This window comes from Cupressus sempervirens, chromosome 6 (genome assembly GCF_028749045.1).
Source record: "Cupressus sempervirens isolate cs-2001-9-10 chromosome 6, ASM2874904v1, whole genome shotgun sequence".
Classification (NCBI taxonomy): domain Eukaryota; kingdom Viridiplantae; phylum Streptophyta; class Pinopsida; order Cupressales; family Cupressaceae; genus Cupressus; species Cupressus sempervirens.
This window is the reverse complement of record NC_143123.1, coordinates 716,004,191-716,030,107: the sequence shown is the minus strand read 5'-3', so window position 1 is coordinate 716,030,107 and position 25,917 is coordinate 716,004,191.

The window sequence follows — 25,917 nt, the reverse complement described above, 5'->3', positions numbered from 1 at the left end:
AGGAGCATGAGGATATGAATGGATGACATTGGGATATATGGGGATATCCTAGAGCTAGATACCAATGACAAGGGATGTACCAAGTGATGGAAAGATGGAGAGATTGTGGGAAGTGCAAGGATAGAAGAAAAGGGAATGATTGGTTTTGGGGATGATGAGATGAAAATAGGGCTAGAATGGGGGGGATGGAAAGATGGACACAACATAGTCTCCAAGGAATATAGTGCCCCCAATTATATTTTATTCAAGAGGAGGTTTTATAAAAGGTGGGATAGGATAGAATATTTGTCAACAAGAGGATGAGAGAGATAGATGGAAGCTAGGATGTGAAAGGTGAATGAGGTAGGGGGTAGCTCATGATGGGTGGATAAAGGATAGGTGGAATGTAAAAGGATGACCAAAAGCATGTATGTGGTGATGGACTTTATTTGTATCAAGATCGAAGGAGGAGGGTGGGTGAAATGGATAAGATGTGGTGGGTATGGTGGGTCATGGAATGTGCCCCTAACTGTGCAAAGCATTTGGATCGAGGGATTACACATTATGCTTGTTTGTCAAGTTTTCATCATGGTACTTGTCCAAGGTGCTTGAATTGCCATGTTTTCACCAATGGACAATTTTTTTTTTAATTCTTTTTTTTTTCAATTCTTTTAATGCATTTGTACTCATAGATGTTGGTAGGATGGATGGAAAAAGATTGGACTAAATGAGTGAAATGGTAGGCAGGAGATGGCAGATAAGGGTTGGGAAGTCATTAAACTTGTGGGTAAATGGATGAGGAAAATGGAAAGATCATCATTGGCACACATCCTGAAAGGTGAGGAAGTACTAAGAAAGATGTTTTTCAATGAGGTTAAAGAGAAAATGGATGAAGAGAAATATAAGGACTAAAAGTATAGTTGAAAGATGGATATTGGAATTTTAGGATAAGAAGGATATGGATGAAAAGTGAATTGGGGGGATGTGTTGGAAATAATCAAGACTAGCTAGGTTATTGAGAGGGAGGGGTGAATTAGTAACCTCAAATTTTTTACAAATTCAGCACTTAACAACATAATCCATTCACCATTAATTGATCTAATCTATTGCATGCATGAGAAAATGAAAGATAAACATTCATGGCACGTGAACACAATATTTGGTGACCCAGAAACCTTCCAAATAGAAAGTAAAACTAGGGTGGGGATGATACCCACAAAACTTCAATACTACAGTATAAAGTTGGCCTGTTAAAGCTTACAATGATCACTTCTGATGATCTGCCTTAGTAGGAGCAACTAGGACTGCTAGGTCTACCTTGTTAGAGATTTTACAAACATACAATGAAGTATGCACTCTATTAAGAGATTTAAAAAAAAGATTGTTAAGTCTACCCTGTTAAAGAATTTGAATCTAATTCACCTATTAGGATGAAATAGTAGATTTGACTTACAACTTAATTGCTGATTAGATCCTTGAAATGCTGATCACCTCTATGTGCTAGATTTGACTTGATTGCTCCTTATTGACCTTGTTGAATACTTTTCTCTACTGCTGATTCGCATTCACTCTTCTCAAAACATTACTTTTTTTTAATGCTTGGATATGATACAATACATTACATTTATACCATCCCAATTCTCATATTTAAAAGGTTGGCCAAAGCACAAGTTAACAAAAATATTATTGAGTCGGCCCAAATGTAGAAACTCAGGTTCTGAAAGCTGACTTGGTGACCTTTTGATAGTCGACGTCCACTACATTACTCAACATCATCATGCATTCAATAGAAGTAGGCTTAGTCCATACTAATCACTTAATGTAGCTTCGAACTTGGTGAACATTAGAGACTTGGTGGATATAGTGTAACTCAGTAAGAACTAAATACTATGTTTACCTTGCTTGCACTTGGTAATCACTGCTCATCCCATCACTTGATAGATAATAGCTTCACATCACAGGAATTGATGATTCAGTAGAAATTGTGAAGCTCAATAACCACTGTCTACTCAGTCTGAACTACTGGACTGTTGAACTCACTTAGTAACCATTGGAATGCTTGGTATGAACTGTGAAACCTAGTAACCACTGAATTACTCGGCAAACACTAGAGACTGAATGATGAACTCAATAACCATACATAATTATGAATAAGTGTTTTCACTAATGACAAACATAACTTAATGCCAACAGGGATGAAGGATGTATATATGGAGATTTGGATAAAGTATGAACGGATGAGGCTTTTTGAGTAGTGGGAATGGATGCCAATTGAGATTTTTCTTTAAGATGCATTTCTTTTATGATCATCTTGGGTATCCATATGATTTTTGACTTTTTTAGCTTGGGCATTTGTGGCCTCTTGACTTTTTCTTTGATTTGGATCAAATGTGTCTCTTTTGGAACATGTATTTTAGAAGGGACATGTTGATACTTGGATTTTTATGGATTTTTGTATTTATGCTTGTTTATTTTGGCATTCAATATGCATCTATTAGCCATGGTATGGAAACAAGAGCATGAAGGATATGGAGGGATTATGGATGGAGTAATAGAGGTTGAAGGTTGGAAGGGATTCAAGGATGAGTGCCTTTGATGATCTAACTTGTGGATTTGAGGGGATGGAATGATGGATTGGAATACATGATATGGATGCATATAATTTCCTAAAATGGATGGAGGAAATGAAGGATATGGACCTAAAATAGATGGAAACAAGGAAGAAGTAGGTCCAAAAATAGATGGATGAGATAAAGTATTCGTATTAGGCATATAAGGACCCAAAATGGATGGAAAGGGTGGAGGATTTAGATAAGGGATATATGGACCAAAAATGGAGGGTTGGAAAGAAGTACTAGGATAAGGGCCCAAAATAGATGTGGAACAAGATGGATGGGAACTATGGGGTGAAGATGGAAGGACTTGGGACCATATGGGGATAGAAGGGATACAAAAATCTAGAGATGCACTTTTATTTCTTTCTTCAATATGATGGAACATAAGATGTGAGTCCATTACTAACTAAAGGAATTGAAGCTTTAGATATGAGAGTTAGTTCTTCTTCTATGGATCTATCATCATGGATTATAGGGTATTTATGATCAGGAAGTAGAGGGGATGGAAGGATAGGATCTTGATTTAGATAGGTTGATGGAAATGGATCTTGAGATGGAGTAGGTATGATGGTAGGTTTTGGATATGGAGGGGATGGTGATTGGTCTTTAGATGAAGTGAATGGTAAAGGTGAACCATCTAGGGGAATAAGTGGGATGGTGGGATCTTATTTTGTCTTGTAGGATATTTCAACATTCTTTTAGACAAGATCTTGACAGGAATGGATGGGAGTGGATGGTATGCTAGGAGAGGTATGGATGGTTTCTTTAAGTGAGGTAGATGGATGAGAAGAAGATTCTACAATGGGGATGGGTTGATGGGAATGGACTCATTAGGTTTATTACATGGGATTTGGGTAATGCTAGGAGAATGAGATGTGGATGGGATTTGGAGGGATTCAATGGATGGGAGGTAGAAGATGGAAGGGGTTTGATAAGTGGGGTGGATGAGATAGGGATGGTAGCAATAGGGCGAGGTAAGAGGAGTGATGGGTGTGGGAGATGGATTTGCTTTAGGTTTACTATAAAATTCTTAGGAGATGAGTGTGTCGAACTAGGAACAGTAAGGGGATTGGGGTGATGTGGTGTATGACTAGGATTGGTTGTAGGATTTGGAAAGGAGTTTGGAATATATTGGGATGGTGGGCATGGACTAGGGATGTAGCTACTAGCATTGTTTTGGAAGGGTGGAGATTGTGATATGAAGGTGGAGGAAGATGGAGATATGGCTGATATATAAGAGGAATATGTGGGCACATATAGGAAGGAGGTAAGGGTGAGGATAATAATGGATTCCCCTTTGTTGAAGCCATGGTAAGGAGTACTAGTGGGTATGCATGGAGGAATGATGGAGTAGTTTGGAGGAATGTTTCAATTTTGGAGGATGTTTAGAGTAATATCTCTAAGGCTTTCAATATACCCATCATAATCAATGAGATCTTCATCATCATTGGAATGGGATGGAGTGGGAGAAAAGGTGGGATGACCAAAACTCATTGTAATAGGATTGTGACATCATGTTTTGATGGTGAGTTGGGTAGGGATGGAATGTTACTAGTTAAGACATGGAGAGAAAAGGAAGACTTTATGGAAGACCTTAGGAATGATACTAGAGGAAAGCTTGGAAGCTTGGATGAATCTCAGACGAGGCACTGACTATGCTAAATATGCCTTTCATTTGGGTTGAATGATTGACCAATGGTTGGGTTATTGCTAATGGACTTGCTAACAATTGTTTCAAAGGATAGACAAGTTATCTCTTTAGCAAAAAGATTTTATTTTTTCTGAAACATGGGAAGGGTTTTGAACACTCAAGCATGTCAAACACACCAATAACCCTATAAGAGGTTTTCTAGGATATACAAGATTAACTAGGGGTTTCCTCAATATACACAAGGTACATGAGGCCCAAATCTATAGATGAAAGAAAATAATGCCACATAGCTAGGAGGAGACAGTAACCAAAATCTCCACCTTTACTTCCCAAAGGTATAAAGTTCTTTGGGGCTTAGGCAAGAGTGACAAGATTATGCTTCCAATAAAGGTGTCTTTCAATTCACTTCTCAATATTTAAACTCCTTCATAATGCTAGAGTTGAGGTCATCCCAAGGGGTGATGAAATCCCCAAGCGGGCCTCCTAAAAAGTGTAAAATAAGACCACATAAGTAATCTTGGGTTTAAAGAAAACTTGTTCTTTTCCAATTGATGATTTAGATTTTGTAATCTATGATTGAAGACACTCATGTTTATGGCATACAAGGTTCTTTCCAACTTGACAACATTGTCAACATAATGAAAATTGAGAATTTGTCAACATAAGAAACTCAAGTGTCATTACTATGAGAAATTTGATAAGGAATGAGTTAACAAGTCAATTCATTTATGCATTCAAGATTGAGTGATTTCTTTTAAGCCCCAAAGTTGAAGTGTGAGGGATAGCAATGATTATTTGATCCTTGGCATTCAAGATTGGGTTTGTTGTTTTAATCATGCATTCCAATAAAAAAATTGATTTTAGTCCATGGCATTCAAGATTGATTTGAGCAACATTCATTCAATGAAATATTTGTTCAAACATGCAAGTTCATTCTAAGAAAAACTTGCAAAAAACATGGTTAGGCTTTGAAGGTGCTCCAATTTGCAATGCTACAAAAAATCAAATTGATTAGAGACACAAAAATCCCCAAAATCAAAGCTTAACTATGGGAAATTTTTTTAAAAACTTTTTTTGTTCATTTTTATAGGTGTCAAAATGCTTAGAATCGCCCCTATCCTACATAATAGTGATCTTGTGAGGTGTACAACGATCACGTAGGTTTGAATAGCCATCCGACAGGTTCAAATAGGGATATCATGGGTTTAGGATAGTGATCCTATGGGTCTAAATAGTGATCTTGCAAGTTTGAACAGTGATCCTATGGTGTGAGAATGTAGCTGAGAGGCAGTGGGATTGCAGTATAGGGAACTGGTGAAAACATGAAAAAAATGGGCCGTGGGTAAAAAAATCATAGGGTGATCCCGCGGGTCTATGAGGGAGCATTCCCACCGAAGGATTTGTTAGTGGGTTCGATAGAGGATGAAAAAAGTGGGAATACTAGTTGACTAAATAGCTCAAGCATTCCCATAGGTCTTTTACAATGATCCCACTGAGAAAAACTAGCATTCCCATGGAGGATTGGTTAGAGGGATTGATGGGGGGAATTTTAATGGTGCTTGGTAGTGGGGTTCAAGATAGAGAGAAATCCCACCATCATGGGGATGCATTCCTATAGGTTTAGGATGCAATCTCAGGGCTATAGGTTTAGGATTTTGCATTTGCAGGATCGCGAACAAAAGGTGAGAAAAGGTTAGCAAAGTTGGAATTTTCTTCTATGGCTGGGAGCATGATTCTTGATGAGAGACTTTGGTGCCCATAAAAAATATTAGAAAACCACTTGAATATACAGATAAACACAAAATTCTAGTTGGTTAGTTCAAACATTAACAAGCAAAAGTGAGATTGTAGTGACCCGAATGAGGGGTCCCACTGGGCGTGCCAAAATGTATCACCTAATCTAGTAGTGTCATATTGAATACTAGCTAACAAAGAAAACATTAACACAACTAAAGTAGTCAACACTTATGATAGGACCAAGGAAGACATTGTGGAGGGAAATAGACCAAAAATGGTAACCCCCTCCAGTGTTTCCCATGATGATGAAGCTATGTCCCTGATGGATGGAGATGTGTGCTCACGGTGTGCTCAAGCTTCCAATAGATGGGTGAGGGTTTCAAGCAATGAGGGTATGGATGGATTTCATCATTATGGTAATGTAAAATGGCTATGATGGAGTAGTTAATGGAGAATTATAAATTTGCATGAAAAGTGGATGATATTTGTGAGGGGAGAGGGTTTCATTTATAGACTAAGGGGTAGAGAGATGAATGGCCAAGATGCAAAGATTGGGAAAAGCTTATGGAGGGCTAGGATGTCCTAAAAGGAAGCACATGGATTGTGCTAGTTTGGAGCCAATTAAGAGGTGACACATGTCACAGGGTGATTGGATGGAGGGAAGGGCAAAAGGAATAGTCAACAATGCTTCATAAATGTTCATAAATACTTTGTAAGAGCTTTTAATGCTTGTGTAAGAGCCATAGATGCTTGAGGGTGAGGATGAGATTGTTGACTTTAGCTTGGGTTAGCAAGTCTTAACCCTTGCTTAAAGTTGTGTACATATTTAGGAGGGGGATTAGGGTTAGCTTAGGAAAGGGGTTGTGGGGCAAGTGACTTAGCTTTAATGGGATGGGTTAGTTAGGTAGCTAAGTGAGGTTAGTATGGGTGAATGGGTTGGATTAGGAGTAAAGGTTGGGTTTAGAGATGTTTTTAAAGGTTTGGGATAATTTATTAAATTATTTATTTAATAAATAAGGGGTGTGGGATTAAATTAAATAGATTTGTAGATTTATTTAATTTAATGGAGGAATAAGGTTTTAATTGATAAGTTGATTTTGGGTTATCATTTGATTTTATAAATTGGACTTATAGTTAATTAAATAAATAAATTAACTAGGGGATGATGATTAATTAATTAAATAATAAATATTTAATCAATAATGTCCTAGGCGATGACTAAATATGATTACCTAGTAATGTAATCAGATTTAGGTGTCTACATGCACAACCAAAAATACCGCAATAAACTTTTGGCTCAATCACAGTTCCATGAATATATATTCACAAAACTATGACATACTTAGGAAAGAATCACTATACTCCAAATGAAAACACCAAAAGCATATATTATTAAAAAGTAACGGCAGCCATAATTACATATTACAATCTTGTATTTATAAGAAATCATCTTCTCAATTTGTGTTGAGAGAGAGAGATATCTTCAAGCAATCATATGCTTCTAAATTAATTTAAAAAACTAATTATCTTACTGGTGCTTAGTATGACTCCATCCATTTTTATATTATTAATTGGATGCATGAGCCTTTACATGTCATAAAACAAAGAAATGATGAGAAATTAAGAAGAAGAGAGCTTTTAGTTGATGTAGAAGTGTCTGGAAGTGTCAAAAATAGAAGTTGAACCTTTACTAGGCATCTGTCAGATGCATGGAAAGCTCTAATTTTGGAACTAGCAGTTAACTATCAATGCACCTCTAGAAAAGTGCACCTAGCACACCAACACACCTCTGACTTCTTCAAAATTCTTCCAACAAATTTTTGAAAGAAGCATGCTAGTGCACCTAGGACACTAGCACAATGACGCAACTCTAAAGTCAAAAAAATGCAAAATTTCATTGAGTGTCAAAAATGAAAAGTTGGCTTCTGGGTTTTGTTCCCCTCTATACCAGAGCTATGTCTGGATACTTGTACTTGAATTTGTCAATTATTTTGGTCACCTATGCTACATCCAATAAATCTAAGGCATTATATTTATCTTTCACTTTTTTCCTTTAATTATCCACTTCTATACAGGTTTTTGCAAAATCCTCAAGTTTTGTATCAAGCTCTAGCAAAGCTTCCTCTATCCTAACTACTTGCCAGATATCTTCATCATTGGAAAGTTCATGAAATGTCTTCTAGAATCTCTCAACTACCACCTCTATAGGTATTAATTTCTCCCATGCATCATCCTCAAAAATGTCTAGACATGCATCACTATAATGTCTCTTGGCTTCTAAAATTTGCTCTTGGGCTTGGTCCTTGAGCCTATGAATCCCCACATGTAATGATTCCATCACTTTATTACTATCCACTATCTTCTCTATTCAATCATCTATTAAATATAGTTCCTTTTCCATATATACATCCATGAGCATCTGATACCTTTGGCCATTTATCGCATGTTATACCTATAGATCCTTTCCCTAGGTACACACATCATCCATAAGACCAAAATCTTGATTCAAAATTGCTAATATTTAATCTACATTCTCTTGCATGACATGTAGTAGCTTAAGATTCCCTTGGATGATAAGTACATCTTTATCCTCAAAACTTTCCCACAATTGCACACATGCATTCAAAAATGAGTCCAATTGCATTGCTCCCCTATCCCTTCTTTGAATTGTTGCATTTAGAGTCTCCTCGGGGATAGTGGAATCCAAAGGGCCAAAAACTTCTCTCAACTATCCTTTTAGGATTTCATTCTATCGCCAAAGTTCTATCAAGTTTGCCCCATCTTGTTTTAGGCTCTTAAGAACTTCCTTCATCCCAATAGTGACCATCATCTTTGTAGTTTCCAAAATTGGTTTGCCAAGTAAAACTTCCTTGATCTGATAATCCTTAGGAGTCAGTTCTTCAACATTTGATTCTAGAGGAGGGATAGCCACATGAGAAAAATAACCCTAATTCTAATCACTCATAATGAAGGCTAATTCTCTTGCATCCTTTGGAGGTGAATCAGGCTTCCTTAGTACTTCTATTAATTATGTCCCATCCTCCTCCTTAGTAGTGAACTATTGCTTCTTGTTCCTGATCACTTCTTTTCAGAGAAACCTTGGAACATGCTATGTTGGGGACTTTCCTCTTGAGGATAAAGGAGTTTTTTCAGATATACCCTTTCCCTTATCGCTCCTCTTCAAGGTCTTTTCCCTTTGTGAAGGCTCCTTGTCCACAGTTTTTGTATTTGTGGAGACCACAATTCTCACCTCTGTGTCTTGGGAAGTTTGTTGAGGTTATTTACTTTCCTATCCTTCTTTTGACACTTCCTTGGTGGATGATTTTTGTGGCTCTTCTTAATGTTCCCCTTGGACTTGTTCAATTTCTACACCTAGAGTAAGAGGGGTAGTTGATCCCTTGTCAACACAAAATGTGACTTGCAACTGGGATGTGGGAACCATTTTGAGTCCTTGTGACTTAGGGGGCATCTGAGTCTAATCCTCCTATTGAGGTTGGTTGGTTAACATGTCTCTGATCTTGACCCCAACCAACTTAGTACCTATGGGCATAAAGTCAAAATATGACATTTAAAGATATCAGTGCCCTCCACATCTTGCTTATCTATCCATAGTTGCATCTCATCCTATGATGTAGTGTCTGCATGGGTTCATCAATGGTAGATGGTAGTGTGATCATGGAAATTCTTTATTCTTGCTCTATGGCTCTAGCCAACTGAGTCCTCTAACTCAAACATTGATGATCCTCATCATCCTCTTTTTCTTCCTCTTTCAAGATGGGTTTAGGGATTGATGGAAACAGGATCACTTTCTTAATCACCTTTTGTCTCCTCTTCACTGGAGTGTTAATCTTTCTTCTTTTTGTTGCTAAAGGAGATGCCTAATCTTCTTTTCATAGTGGGGAAACCTCTTGTATATTGGTTTCTTCCTCTATTATGCTTGGTCCAACCGGTGGTACTTGAGGATCTTCCTCTATTTTTTATTTTCTATTTTTTTTAACAACGATCCCACGAGGTGAACAATGATCCCATAGGTTTGAATAGTGATCCCACACGTTAAAATAGTGATCTTGTGGGTTTAGGAAAGCAATCCTATAGGTTTGAATAGTGATCTCGTAGGTTTGAATAATGATCTCATGGCATAGAAATGTAGTTGAGAGGTGGTAGGATTGCATTATCGAGAACTGGTGACACCACGAAAAAAATGGGTTGTGGGTAAAAAAATCATAGCGTGACCTTGTGAAACAATGATCTCATGGGTTTATGAGGGAGCATACTCATTGAAAGATTTTTCAATGGGTTTGATAAAGGAGGAAAAAGATGGGGAATACTAGTTGACTAAATAGCTCAAGCATTCCCACAAGTCTTTTACAATGATCCCATTGGTAAAAACTAGCATTCCCATGGGAGGATTGGTCAGAGGGATTGATGGGTGATTTTTAATGGTTCTTGGTGGTGAAGTTTGAGATAGAGAGAAATCCTACCATCCCGGGGATGCATTCCCATGGGTTTATAATGTGATCCTGAGGCTACGGGTTCACAATTTCACATTCATAGGATCATGAAAAAAAGGTGTGAAAAGGTTTCCAAAGTTAGAATTTTCTTCTATGGTTGGGAGTGCGATTCCTGATAAGAGACTTTAGTGCCTACAAAAAATATTAGAAAAAACTTGCATATACATATAAACACAAAATTTCAATTGGCTAATTCAAACATTAACAAGCAAAAGTGAGATTGTAGTGACCCGAATGTGGGGTCCCATCGGGCGTGACAAAATGTATCACCTAATCTAGTAGTTTCATATTGAATACTAACTAACCAAGAAAGCATTAACACAACTAAAGCAATTAACACTTATGATAGGATCAAGGAAGACACTATGAAAGAAAAAAAACCAAAAATGATAAGCTCCTCAAGTGTTTCCCATGATGATGAAGCCACGTCTTTGATGGATGGAGATGTGTGCTCACAGTGTGCTCAAGCTTCCAATGGATGGGTGAGGGTCTCAAGCAATGGGAGTATGGATGGATTTCAACATTATGGTAATGTAAGATGGCTATGATGGAGTATTTAGTGGAGCATTATAAGTTTGCATGAAAAGTGGATGATATTTGTGAAGGGAGAGGGTTTGATTTATAGGCTAAGGGGTAGAGAGATGAATGACCAAGATGCAAGGATTGGGAAAAGCTTATGGAGGGCTAGGATGTCCTAAAAGGAAGCACATGGATTGTGCTAGTGTGGAGCCATTAAGGAGATGACACATGTCACAGGGTGATTGGATGGAGGGAAGGGCAAGAGGAATAGTCAACAAAGGAGGTTCAAGAGATAAGGGCTTCATACATGTTCATAAATGCTTTGTAAGAGCTTTTAATGTTTGTGTAAGAGCCATAAATGCTTGAGGGTGAGGGTGAGGATGAGATTGTTGACTTTAGCTTGGGTTAGCAAGTCTTAAACCTTGCTTAAAGTTGTGCACATGTTTAGGGGGGGGATTAGGATTAGCTTAGGAAGGGGGTTATGGGGGCAAGTGGCTTAGCTTTGATGGGATGGGTTACTTAGGTGGCTAAGTGAGGTTAGTATGGGTGAATGGGTTGGATTAGGAGTAAAGGTTGAGTTTAGGGATATTTATAAAGGCTTGGGATAATTTATTAAATGATTTATTTAATAAATAGGGGATGTGGGATTAAATTAAATAGATTTGCCGATTTATTTAATTTAATAGAGGAATAAGGTTTTAATTGATAAGTTGATTTTGGGTTATCATTTGATTTTATCAATTGGACTTATAGTTAATTAAATAAATAAATAAACTAGGGGATGATGATTAATTAATTAAATAATAAATATTTAATTAGTAAGGTTGTAGGAGATGACTAAATACAATGACCTAGTGATGTAATCAGATTTAGGTGTCTACATGCACAACCAGAAATAATGTAATAAACTTTTGGCTCAATCACAATTCCATGAATATACATTCACAAAAATATGACACACTTAGGTAGGAATCACTACACTCCAAATGCGAGCACCAAAAGCATATATTATTGTAAAATAACAACGGCCTTGATTGCATATTACAATCCTATATTTATAAGAAATCATCTCGTCAATTTCTGTTGAGAGTGAGAGATATCTTCATGTTGTCATATGCTTCTAAATTAATAAAAAAAACTAATTATATACAAACTAACTACCTAACTAGTGCTTAGTAGGACTCCATCCATTTTTATATCATTAATTGGATGCATGAGCCTTTACATGTCATAAAACAAAGAAATTATGAGAAAATAAGAAGAAGAGAGCCTTTAGTTGATGTAGAAGTATCTAGAAGTGTCAAAAATAGAAGCTCAAGCTTCGCTACGCATTTGTCAGAGTTAAATTGCTGTCAGAATGCATTTCCAATGTATGGAAAGCTCTAATTTTGGAACTAGTAGTTAACTGTCAGCGCACCTCTGGAAAAACACACCTAGTACACAAGCACACCTCTAACTTCTTCAAAATTCTTACAACACATTGTTGCAAAAAGTGCACTAGCGCACCTAGCACATTAGCCCACCTGGTGTAGCAGCATGCCTCTGAGGTAAAAAAGTTGCAAATTTTCAATAAGTGTCAAAAATGAAATTCTAGCTTCTAGGTTTTGTTCCCCTCTATACTAGAGCTATGTTTGTGTACTTGCCCTTGAATTTCTCAATTATTTTGGTGACCTACACCACATCCAATAAATCTAAGACATTATATTTATCTTTTACTTTCTACCTGTAATTATCCACCTCTATACGAGTTTCTACAAAATCCCCAAGTTTTGTATCAAGCTCTAACAAAGCTTCCTCTATCCTAAATGCTTACCATTTATCTTCATCATTGGAAACTTCATCAAAAGTCTTCCAGAATCTCTCAACTACGACCTATATAGATATTAATTTTTCCCATGCATCATCCTCAAAAATGTCTAGACATGCATCACTATAATGTCTCTTGGCTTCCAAAATTTTCTCTTGGGCTTGGTCCTTGAGCCTATTAATCTCCACATGTAATGATTCTATCACTTTATTACTATCCACTATCTTCTCTATCCAATCATATATTAAATCTAGTTCCTCTACCATATATACATCCATGAGCATCTGATACCTTTGGCCTTTTATTTCCTATAATACCTATAGATCCTTTCCCCACGTATGCACTTTATCCATAAGACCAAAATCTTGATTCAAAATTGCTACTATTTTATCTAAACTCTCCTACATGACATATAGAAGCTTAAGATTCCCTTGGATGATAAGTACACTTTTATCATCAAAACTTTCCTACAGTTGTTGATTGGCATTCAAAAATGAGTCCAATTGTACTGCTCCCCTATCCCTTCTTTGAATTGTTTCATTTAGAGTCTCCTCGGGCCTAGTGGGATCCAAACGGCCAACAACTTCACTCAAATATCCTTTTAGGATTTCATTCTATCACTGAAGTGTTATTAACTCTACCCTATCCTATTCTAGGCTCTTGAAAACTTCCTTCATCCTAGTAGTGATCATCATCTTTGTAGTTTCCAAAGTAGGCTTGCCAAGCAAAACTTCCTAGATCTGATAATCCCTAGGAGTCAATTCTTCAACATTTGATTCTAGAGGAGGGATAGCCACGTGAGAAAAATGGTCCTGATTCTGATCACTCATAGTGAAGGCTAATTCTCTTGTATCCTTTGGAGGTGAAATAGGCTTCCTTAGTACTTCTATTAATTCCATCATATCCTCCTCCCTAGTAGTGAACTATTGCTTCTTGTTCTTGATCACTTCCTTTTAGAGATACCTTGGAAGATGCTATGTTGGGGACTTTTCTTTTGAGGATGAAGGAGTTTTTTCAGCTATACCCTTGCCCTTATTGCTCCTCTCTAGGGTCTTTTCCCTTTGTGAAGGCTCCTCATCCGTAGTTGTTTTATCTATGGAGCCCACAATTCTCACCTTTGTGTCTTGGGAAGTTTGTTGAGGTTGTTCACTTTCCTATCCTTCTTCTGACACTTCCTTGGTGGATACTTGTTTTGGCTCTTCTTGATGTTCCCTTTGGACTTGTTCAAATTTTGCACTTGGAGGAATAGGGGTAGTCGATCCCTTGTCAATACAAAATGTGACTTGCAACTGGGATGTGGGAACCATTTCAAGTCCTTGTGACTCGAGGGGCATTTGAGTCTAATCCTCGTATTGAGGTTGATTGGTCGGTGTGTCTTTGACCTTGTCCCCAACCAACTCAGTACCTATGGGCATAAAGTCAAAATTTGATATCTTAAAGATATTAGTGCCCTCCACATCTTTCTTATCTATCCATTATTGCATTTCATCCTTTGATGTAGTGGTCTACATGGGTTAATCAAAGATAGATGGCGGTGTGATCATGGAACTTCTCCTTTGTTCTTGCCTTGTGGCTCTAGCTAGCCAAGTCCTTTGACTCAAAGGTAGATCATCCTCATAATCCTCTTCTTCTTCCTCTTCCAAGATGGGTTTAGGGATGGGTGGAAAAGGGATCACTTTCTTAATCACCTTTTGTCTCCTCTTCACTGGAGTCTTAACATTTCTTCTTTTTGGTGCTAAAGGAGATGCCTGTTCTGCTTGTCGCAGTGGAGAAACCTCTTATTTCTCAATTTCTTCCTCTATTTGGCTTGGTGCAACCAATGGTACTTGAGAATATTCCTTTATATTTTTATTTATTTATTTTAACAATGATCCTATGAGTTGAACATTGATCCCATAGGTTTTAATAGCGATCTAGCGAGTTAAAATAGTGATCCTACAGGTTTAGGAGAATGATCCTGCAGGTCTGAATAGCAATCTTGTAGGTTTGAACAATGATCCCATGATGTGGGAACATAGCTGAGAGGCAGCAAGATTGTAGTACAAAGAACTAGTGAAACCACAAGAAAAAAGGGGCCATAGGTAAAATAATCACAGGGCAATCCTGTGAAACGAAGATACCACAGGTCTATGAGGGAGCATTCCTGCCAAAGGATTTGTCAACAAGTTTGATAGAGCAAAAAAAAAGTGGGGAATTCTATTTGACTAAATAGCTTAAGTGTCGTATAGGTCTATTACAATGATCCCGCTGGTAAAAACTAGTGTTCCCGCGAGAGGATTGGTTAGTGAGATTGATGGGGGGATTTTTAATGGTGCTTGGTGGTGGGGTTTGAGATAGAGAGAAATCCCACCATCACAAGGACACGTTCCCATGGGTTTAGGATGTGATCCCAAGGTTGTAGATTGACAATTTCACATTCACAAGATCACAAAGAAAAGGTGTGAAAGGTTGCCAAAGTTGGACTTTTCTTCTATGGGTGGTAGCGCAATTCTTGATAAGAGACTTTGGTGCCTACAAAAAAAATTAGAAAATCACCTATGTATACAGATAAATACAAAATGTCAGTTGGTTAGTTCAAATATTAACAAGAAAAAGTGAGATTGTAGTGACCTAAATGCAAGGTCCCACTGGGCGTGCCAAAATGTATCACCGAAACTAGTAGTGTCATATTGACCAATAGTGACCATTAGCTTTGTAGTTTCCAAAGTTGGCTTGCCAAGAAACACTTCTTGGATATGATAATCCCTAGGAGTCAGTTCTTCAACATTTGATTCTGGAGGAGGGGTAGCCATGTGAGCAAAATGGTTCTGATTCCAATCACTCATAATGAAGGTTAATTTTATTGCATCCCTTGGAGGTGAACCAGGCTTCCTTAGTACTTCTATTAATTCCATCCTATCCTCCTCCTCAGTAATGAACTGTTGCTTCTTTTTCTTGATCACTTCTTTTCAGAGCCACCTTGGAACATGCTATGATGGGGAATTTCCTTTTGAGGATGAAGGAGTTTGTCTTAATAAAGTGTACCATGAAGATGTTTAGATGTCCAGCTGTTGGTAGACCCATAACTCTACTCAAGTGTATGATTGAGTATCCAATGTCTTCTTTCATGTATCCTTGGGTCATGTCCACTTTACTGATTTTCTTTCCTAAAGGAGTCTTTTCTATAAGGTAGGAAGATTGAATGATTTCAAAGGCTTCCTCAATATGTTCACAATAGCACCTTTCTACTTGCTCATATGTAAGTATGATGAATTGATCTTCCCATGGGAGATGGAACATTTTTTCAATATTCTTTGGTCAGAGATCAAGAACAATTTCTCTTGTTATGCTCTTCACAACCCTCTCCTCAGGGACAAAGTGTTCCACAAGTGTCATATTGAGTTTCAAAGATTGTATTGACACTAGGTGTGAAGTTGCATTGACGAGTCTCGATTGAATGAGTGTGGAAATAATTTGGGACCTTTTAATGGGTTTGTTGCAAATCTTTAGTAATTCTCCCAAATCTATATGTCCTAAATCTGTATCCCTAATATCCGATTTCTCATCTTGAAGCCTTGATTTCATTGGAGTGCCTTGGAATTTGAATACTATAGGTTTTGGTGTCATTTTCGTGCTAAGGGAGGATGAGGAAGATGCCATTGTATCTACACAAATAGATGTCCATTAGTTCGGAATTGAAGAGATCATGGTTGATTCAAACCCTAAAATTGATTCATATAAAACTCAAAAAACTAGTTTTCTCAAAAACATGGGAAAAACCAAACTTGACCTTTAAAATTTTAGAAACATAAAAAATATAGTGCGCTAGGTGCACTAGGAAGGTGCACCTGATGCGCTACATTTTTGGATACTTAAGTCTTTTGACAAGTTCAAGGTGTGCATCAGCACATCTGGTTGGTTAGGTGCACTAATGTACACGTTAAACTTGGTGTCCTTTCATTTGTTTTTTAAAGATTTCTTTTGTTTTCACTTTTATGCTTTCAAAATTAGGTGTGCATTAGTGCACCTGGGCAGGTGTGCTAATGCACGCCTTATATATATATATATATATATATATATATATATATATATATATATATATATATATAGTTTTCAATGTTCTTGATAGTGAGAATAATGCATATCAGTGCACTTGCGGAGGTACGTTGATGCACAGTATTCTTTGGGTTAACTTAGTGTTTTCTGAGCTTTGTGCAGGTCTCGCAGAAGGAGGGCACACTTGCTTTGGTGCACTGGTATAGTTCATTGAGCTTTCAAAGGAGAAAATGACAAGGTGAGGAGGGAGGAGACCCCCACTCTTATATAGATCAAAAGACCTTTGACGCAAGTGCAAAATTGCAAAACTACACATTTATATGCATAGAGTTATCTCACAAGGGTTTTGGCGCACTAGGCACACCAAGTAGGTGCACCTGCTGCACTTGTTTTTTATAATTTGGGTTTATTCGCTGTTAGAACTTTGTCTTTTGGTAACTGGGCTTGCCAGATAGGACCTGGATGTAAACTAAGGCTCTAGGTGAGACCTCAAAATGACCCAGACCCTAGAATAGGGCCCCAAAAAAGCCAAAAATAAAGTAGGGGGTCCCCATTTCAATTAGGAATGGGGTGTGCATTGTGGAACCACAACATATACCTATACATACATACAAAGATACATACATATATAAAAGAGTGTATATATAGGTACATATATATAAATATAAATATATATGAATATAAGTAAAAATATAGGGATCTGAATATAACCAAATATATATATTTATATATTTACTTGTATATAAAACTATATTTATATACATACATACATACATAAAGATATACACACACATACACATATGTGTGTGTGTGTGTATGTATATATACACTCACATATATATGTGTGTCTATATATATATATATATATATATATGAAGGCCTTGGGGAATAAGAGGCTTTAGAGCTAAATCCCCAAGAGTTAAAGAGAGAATGAACACTAAACCGAAGAGAGAAGGTCAAAATCAAAAATAAGTCAATGTACATATAACATATGTAAATATTTATATGCATATATGTAAGAGCCAAAAGAGGAACCTAATACCCAAATATGTGTGTGTGTGCGTGTGTACCCAGATATACATGCATGTGTAAATATAAATACCCCACAAACATATATATATATATATATATATATATATATATATATATATAAACATGTCTAAATGCATATATATATAAATGTAAATATGTATGTGTATGTATGTATATCTACATCTATGTGAATGCATATATACATAAAAATAAAAAGGAAAGAGATGAAAGAGAACAACAAAAAACACAAAAACCCACAAATTACCAAGAAAGGAGGAAAGCAAGAGTAGAAGCCAATGCAAAAAAACATCAAAGCCTAGGACCTAGACCCTAAACCAAAGGCACAACACCTAGAAGAGATGCACTGGGCGAGTAACAAGAAGAACCCACCAAACATGCAAGAGACACCATATTAGAAGAAGGGAGCATAAACTGACCAAGTAGGGGGGAGGAGGGGGATGAAGAGAAAGCCAAGGCAACCCCTACTGATGGAGAGGAGGTGCAAAAGAAAGAGGGAAAAGGGGGCGAGAAAAGATTAACCCATGATCCTAGGAAGCAAGCATAGGCTGCCATGTGGGGTTAAGGATCCAACCATCATCATGATTGAGGTTAATGGGGCAATTTTTGATTTCAATGGCTTCCTTGAGCTTTCTTTTAAAAATATTTTCCTCTTTGGAAAGGATTTGCATGTTTTCCATGCAAATGTGATGTTTGGTTGAAAAGGAATGCTCAGCTAAGGCTGACTTGTAGACCCTATCGTGTCTAATGTGGGCAACATGTTCTTTTATCTGAGTGTGGAATAAGTGGTCCATTTCACCAATATAAGGTGTGCCACAAGAACAAGGAACTTTGTAAACTCTTGAGTTAGAATGAATATCTCTGGAGTCCTTGATAGGAGGGACCTGGTTGCTAAGCCTGGAGAGAGGTTTGAAAGCTAGACACAAACCTTTTTTGGACAAGATCTTAGAGATTTTTTGGGAGATTCCTTCCACAAAAGGGAGGGAGGCATTCAAAACCTGAGGTAGGAAGGAAGGTTTAGGGTTAGATAAGTATAGATGGAAGGCCTCCGCTTGTTTGAGAGCCCTCAAATTTTTTTTGGGGGAATAGCCATTGCATCTAAAGACTTGACAAAGATGGTTAAGCTCTAGGTTAATGTAGTCAGCATCACAAATTCTATGGGCTCTCAAAGCAAGGGTCTTCAGAATGCCAACTTTTTGGCTAGGGTGGTGGTGGGAGGATAAATGGATGTACAAATCTATGTGCATACCCTTTCAAAAAGCATGGTGACCAAGGGAACCATCAGGTTTCCTAATGAGAAGGACATCAAGGAAAGGCAACTATTTATCAAATTCAACCTCCTTGATGAAGGAAATACACTGAGCAATGTTGTTGATGTGCTAGTGGAACTCATCTAATTTTTACAATCCACAAGGCCAACAAACATTAGTATCATCCACATACTATTTCCACCACTTAGGTCTAAGGGGAAAGATCAAAGTGCTAGCTCTTCAAAATGCTCCATGTAAAGATTGGTAATGACAAGGGAGAGAGGCAAGCCGATGGCTACTCCATCAACTTACTTGTAGAGGATCTGAGGCACAACTCCACCAAACCAGAAATCTCCATATTGGTCTTACACTTCATGATCTCAATAACATTAGGGATTGGGACCTTAGTGAAGAGAGAGACCACGTCAAAACTTACCAAGACATCATTATTTTTGAGATGTGCATTCTTGATGAATTGAACAAAGTGGGTTGAGTCCTTGAAATAGGAAATAGATTTTCCCACCAAGGGGGAGATTAGTTTGGCCAAATGTGTAGCTAAAGGGTACATGGGGGAGTCTATAGTGTCAATGATTGGTCTCAAGGGTATGCCCTTTTTGTGAATTTTTGGGATGCCATAGATGCAAGGGGTGACCTCTTTGGAGGGAACCAACCTCATCTTGATGTCATCATCAAAGGATGAGGCCATGACACTCACTTCAAATTTTTTAAGATTTTGGCACATGGGTTATGAGACACAATTTTATAGCCAAGAGGATCCAAGAGAAGGTCCAACATCTTGGTGACATAATCTTGCTTGTTCATAATAACTATAGCATTTCCTTTGTCATCTTTGATGATTGCCAAGTCATTATGATGTAATAGGATTTTAAAGGCATTAACCTTGACCCTAGGGATGTTACATATAAGTGGTTAGACATGTGGTAGAGAAACTACACAATCCTATCTAATTTCTTCAGCAATATTGTTGGGGATTATGTGGATAGCACTCTCGAAGTCAACAAGGAAGTTGAAATGTGGAATTTTGTGAGTGGCCACTGCAAAATTATGACCCCATTTCAAGAAGTTGAAAGAATGGAGGTCTGCATTGGATAAGTTGAATACCAATTTGCTATCCCAAAATGGTATGGATGAAGAGGAGTGAGGGGAGTTGAGGTGGTTGGTAGGAGGACCCAATAAAAGAGGAGAAGGGTTCATGGGACCTTGAGGTGAAGAATCAAAGATATGAAGGGGTAAGGTTGGAGAAGAGACTAGCGGCTCTAACTCCACACACCTACTCAATTGCAAGAATAAGAAGGTCTCAAAGGGGAAGGAGGCATGCAAGAAGAAGTGCTTGGGTGGTTTCCATTAGGGGGGTCAAAATCTACCACCAACAACCAAGGGTTATGAGTGATAGATTAACAAAACAATGGTGTCATTTCACCACAAGAAGAAGCATAATGCATTGCATCTGGGGGGATCGATGCACAACCACATCATGAGAAACCTCATTAAATAATTTAATGCTAGATGTACATGACATGCTAAAAGAAGATGTTCCTGCGACTACAAGGGAGGAGCCATTGGAGGAAGTCAACTATTGTGACACTCCAGCACATAGAGGGGAGTCTCCATGGATAGCATAGAGAGAATTGTTGAGTAGCTATGAGACTATTTATGTAGAGGCAAGGGAAATGGGCTACAAAATTAGGCAACTAGGAGGAGATGGGCGGTGGTTCTGTAAGCTCAATGCGGAAGGCACACTCATTACGTCCATAAAACCAAGATAATGTGAAGGCACAACTTGCAAAAAGGAGCTCTAATAGTTTCTTGAAGATGACTGGTCCAATGGAGATGAGTTGGACATCGGGGGCTGGGCTCCAATATGACAATCTACAAGATGCAAATGTCAATTACTAGAGACAATAGTGGGAGCGCCTAACAAATGGATAGGTGTGGAAGGTCCCTGAGTAAGATGGGATTTGTGAACCATCCTCACAATTTTTTTCATTTGGCTGTTGATACTTTCTTTTTTCTATCCAAGTGCTTTGGCATGAGAAGCTATGTCCACACGTATCCAAAGGTCTAGTCACAAGGAGGATGCAAGCTCAAGATGAAGGGGCAACAATCTAGTATTCAAGTGATTGATCAACCTCCTAGTAGACTAAATGATAGATTTGAGGAGGGAGAGACCCACCCAGATGAAAATATGCTTGGTATATGCGCTCCATAGGTGGTGACTGACTATGACAAAGGAGGGGATCAACTATGAGTCCAACATCTTTTGAGAAAAGCCAAATCTGCAACCTTTTTCATAAGTTTGGTCCTCAACAACTCTAGTTGTCTGGATTTGTAACAAAGTTCCCTCCCATGAAGGGTGTCAATTAGAGAGATTAGATTTCCACAACAACTAAATATTAATGATATTATTATCATTATTAATAGTTATTATTTATTATTAGATTAATAATTATTTTATTAATAATTTAATATAAGTTATTTTATTAATAAATAAATAATTATAATCTTTGATAATTTAATGATTATTATTTATTTTAATAATGTTCTTTTAAATTAAAGATTTAATTGTTAAAATATATTTGGCGAATAAAAAGGATTATTGAATTTTAATAATACTTAGTTAAAGTATTTAATTAAATTATTATTAAAATAAATTAGAATTGTAAGTTGTGATGGTTAATGGGTAAACTTGGGTTTTTCCTTGATGAATTTTATATGAAAATGATTTCTATTGTGATTTGGGAAATATCGACAAACTTTGGTTTTGGTTAACAATTCAAGGTCATATTTAATTAACTTTTAATTATATTTATAGATCTATTATTCTTGTTTACTCGTAAACATTAGCAAATCAACATTTGGGAAATTTTATGATTCAAAAACCTCAGTAGTTATCATACTTTGAAAAGATAGATACTAAACTCTGATTATAATTGAGAACTATAGTGAATTTGTTGCATAAAATGAAATGAAAACATAAACCTTTTATTGTAATCGAAAACCTTAGTCATTATAATACTTGAAAAGAAAAATGAAAATTGAAACCCTAGTTTTAAACATCAAATATTGTGTTTTTTTGATAATGAATTGAATTATGATACAATGGTTTAAAACAACATTATATGAATTGTTGAACCATCTGAGATTCTAGTGAACTTGGAAACCATAGTGAATCTGGTAACTAGAGAAATGGAAATTGAAACACTAATTGAGATTAAAAAAACATTATCAACTGTAATACTTGGAAATAAAAATAAAGATGGGAAACTTGTTTGGAATTGAAAACTCTATAAATAATAATACTTGGAAAATAAAACTGAAACCCTGATTGTTATTTAATCTTTGTGTTTTGAAAACAAAAATGAGAACTTGGAAACCTATAGTGAAAGTTAAACCTTTGTGTTTTCAAAAACTTATGAATTATGAAAATGAATTTTGTATGTACTTTATGTGATGTGTGGTTTACTGATGTTGGGTTTTAGGGTTGACTTAGCTTTGACCAAATCAGGATGTTTACCAAAGGCTCAGGAGTTTTGTTTTGTGATGTCATGATGATGATTTAATCTTGATCTTTTATTCTCAACCATGGTAATGTGTCTTGTATGCTTTATGAGGTATTTTGATCTATTGATTGTTATTTCTTTCTAGTGTTCTTGTGTGAAACTAGGGTGAATGGTGTGACCTATCTGGTATAACCTTTGAGTCTTTGATTAGTTGTATTAGATTTTTTTTCAGTCACTTGTATAGGACTGAGGTGCTTGTATGATTTGTTCTTGGTGATGTCATGTAATGACATGGATTGGTTTATGTGTACTTGATTTTTGATCAGTCCTGTAAGGATGATTGTAGTGGTGGAATGTGCATTTTAATTAGTGATGTTTTAATGCTTGTCCATTGCTTATTTAAGAACTAGTGTATGGTATGTGGTCTTTTTAGATCTTTTTGCTTTATTGAGCTCAGTGTAAGTTATTTGTATGTCATGTTGGGAAGTGGCTTGCAATGGAGGCCGAGGTCCTAAAGATGCTGACGGGTAACCCATTGCAGGTTATTTAATAAGTGATAACATTTCATTAAATGGGTTTAAAATGAATCAATAAGATATTGGTACCACAAAAAGTCACTAGGGGGCCAGAGGATTAAAAGACTATTCAGGTAACCTTAGAGCTAACTCATTAGTATGCCTTGTTAGTACAAAAGGATACTAGTGTTGCATAGAGTCACTAAGGGGCTAGAGGATTAGAAGACTAGCTAGGTAACCTTAGAGATGGCTCGTGTGATGGCACTTGCCCACATGCATAGTAGATTCCCTGTGTCATTGTTACCTCTGGGTTTAGATTTATTTTGTGTCTTGGTTTTTTTTTTCTACTTCACCACATTCTTAAATATTTTTCCACTTAATCACAATTGTCAACCATTCATCTACCTTAGATTCATTGAATCTAGATACACGAGCAACATTCCTTCACCTTGAAATTTGTGCTCCAATTCAAATCATTCAATATCCTTCATCATATCTTATTCAAATTTCTCAAGTCATTGATCTCATAACTAACTTTATCCTTATCTTTGAAACTTCTCAAACTTTCTTTCTTTTCACCAAATTATGGCCTCAAATTAGATCTTTTCAAACTATTCTTTCTTTCCATTTCTCAGTCAACACTACACTTTGTTTGATCAACACTATGATTGATTAATGCTACACATTCTTAACTTCTTTATTAGGTTCTCAATGACAACTATAGTACATTTTGTAATCCATTGCAGAAGCTCTCTTACTTATTCATGATCTCAATACTTAATCAAATCATGTCAAACCAACATTATACTATCAAACTCTAACTCATTCAAGTGCCCATTGAATACCATACATTTATGAACACTTACATTATCATTATACTTCAAATTCTCTTCATCAATCAAATAATACGACACTCTATTGAATTAGCATAATGTCTCACCAATTAAGGCTTGACATTAATGACAATATAATAATGAATACAAAACTTTCACATACAGTAATAACATTATCAATTGGGACTAATAATATCCCCCTTTTCCATTGATGGAAACACATACATACATTACATTTAGACATTATGAAACAATATACCATCAAATACCAAACACATCTTTAGCTCTCTAACTTCACACAGGTTCTCTGTAACTTCATGATATTTGTACTAGGTCCCTTTGTATAGGTTCTTTTTAGGTCTAACACATACATATGCTCCTTCTTATGATAATCTTCTCTATTCAGTAGCATCTTCAACTCATTCTAATTTTTAACTATTTCTTCTCCTTTGGGTGTACTCAATCAGTCATTTATTTGAGCTCCATACATTATTTCTCTTCTATTTCATAAGATCACTCTTCTTATTGTGCTTCTCCCCCTTTGAAAAAAATTCCAAAGGTAACTATAAGCTTTAATGAGAAATTTATAAAACCTTGTAGCTATACCTTGATGTATTGAATCCATTTGCTTTGTTACAAACATTTTCACAACTCTAGGATAGTTCCTAAGGAGTGAACTCCTACATCAAATCCATAAAGCTATTCTAATCATCCATGAATTGATGCAACACACATCCTCACTTAGTGAATCTTGGATAGGGGAAGGACCCCCAACTTACCTCTTAGATACTCAAAAGCATCCTTAGGCAATGACTTTGTGAATATATCTTCTATTAGATAATTGAGGGGTGGGGGCAAGGGTGAATCAATTATACCAAGTTATCCTACATGCCTTAAAAGTATTTTTTACAAATTCAAACACTATAATATTTTAGATCACTAACTCAATAACTAGATATAACATTATAACATAAACTAATATAAACTTTGCATCAAATTGTCAACTTATAAATTGTAAACATGAAATAAACATGCAACACAATAAACATCCACACAATTTTGACTCAAGTATTTAATGTGGAAATCTCGTTAAGGAAAAAAAACCTAAGAACTAGCAACTCAAAAATTTCACTCTTCTGCAGCGAGCTATATTAGGAGCCAACCTTGTTAAAGCTTACATACACATTGTTAATGTGAGCTTATTAGAAGATCTTCACCAAGAGTCATCTAGATCTTGTCAATCCTTGAAACATTTAAAGAGTGTCCTTCTCTAAAAGACTAAAAGACATTCAACAGAATGTCATCATACAATGGATTTCATATAAGACTGTTAGGTCCACTCGGTTAAGATATTTTCTAATACAGTGGTTAAAAAGTAATAATGAAATGATTTATTAGATTTTAGCACTTTCTTGCTTGTTTAATTCTTTATGTCACTCAATCTATTTACTCTTTCAATTATTATCCCTTCTAATCCCTTCTAGATGATTTACTTACTCACACATCAACTTAACACTTTTCTTGCTTGATCTTCACAATGTAGTTCTGCTTAGTTCTCTTTCTAGCTATCACTTGTCTCTTCAACTTCACTAGCAAAAATGAACAATATGTTCATCCCCTAAATATATATTTTTTGATGCTCCTCTAGAATCTTCCAAGTTTTTCCACTTAATCACAATTGTTATATCTTCATCAAGTTCAAATTCATTGAATCTAGACACTAGGGAAATATAATTCCACCTTGAAATTTTTGCTCCAATTCAATTTGTTGAATCCCCTTCATTAGGTCTTCTCTAAATTCCTCCAAGTATTGGTCAGATAAATAACTTTATCTTTATGTTTGAAACTTATCAAACAATATTTATTTTGATCACGTCTTTGCCTTGGATTAAAT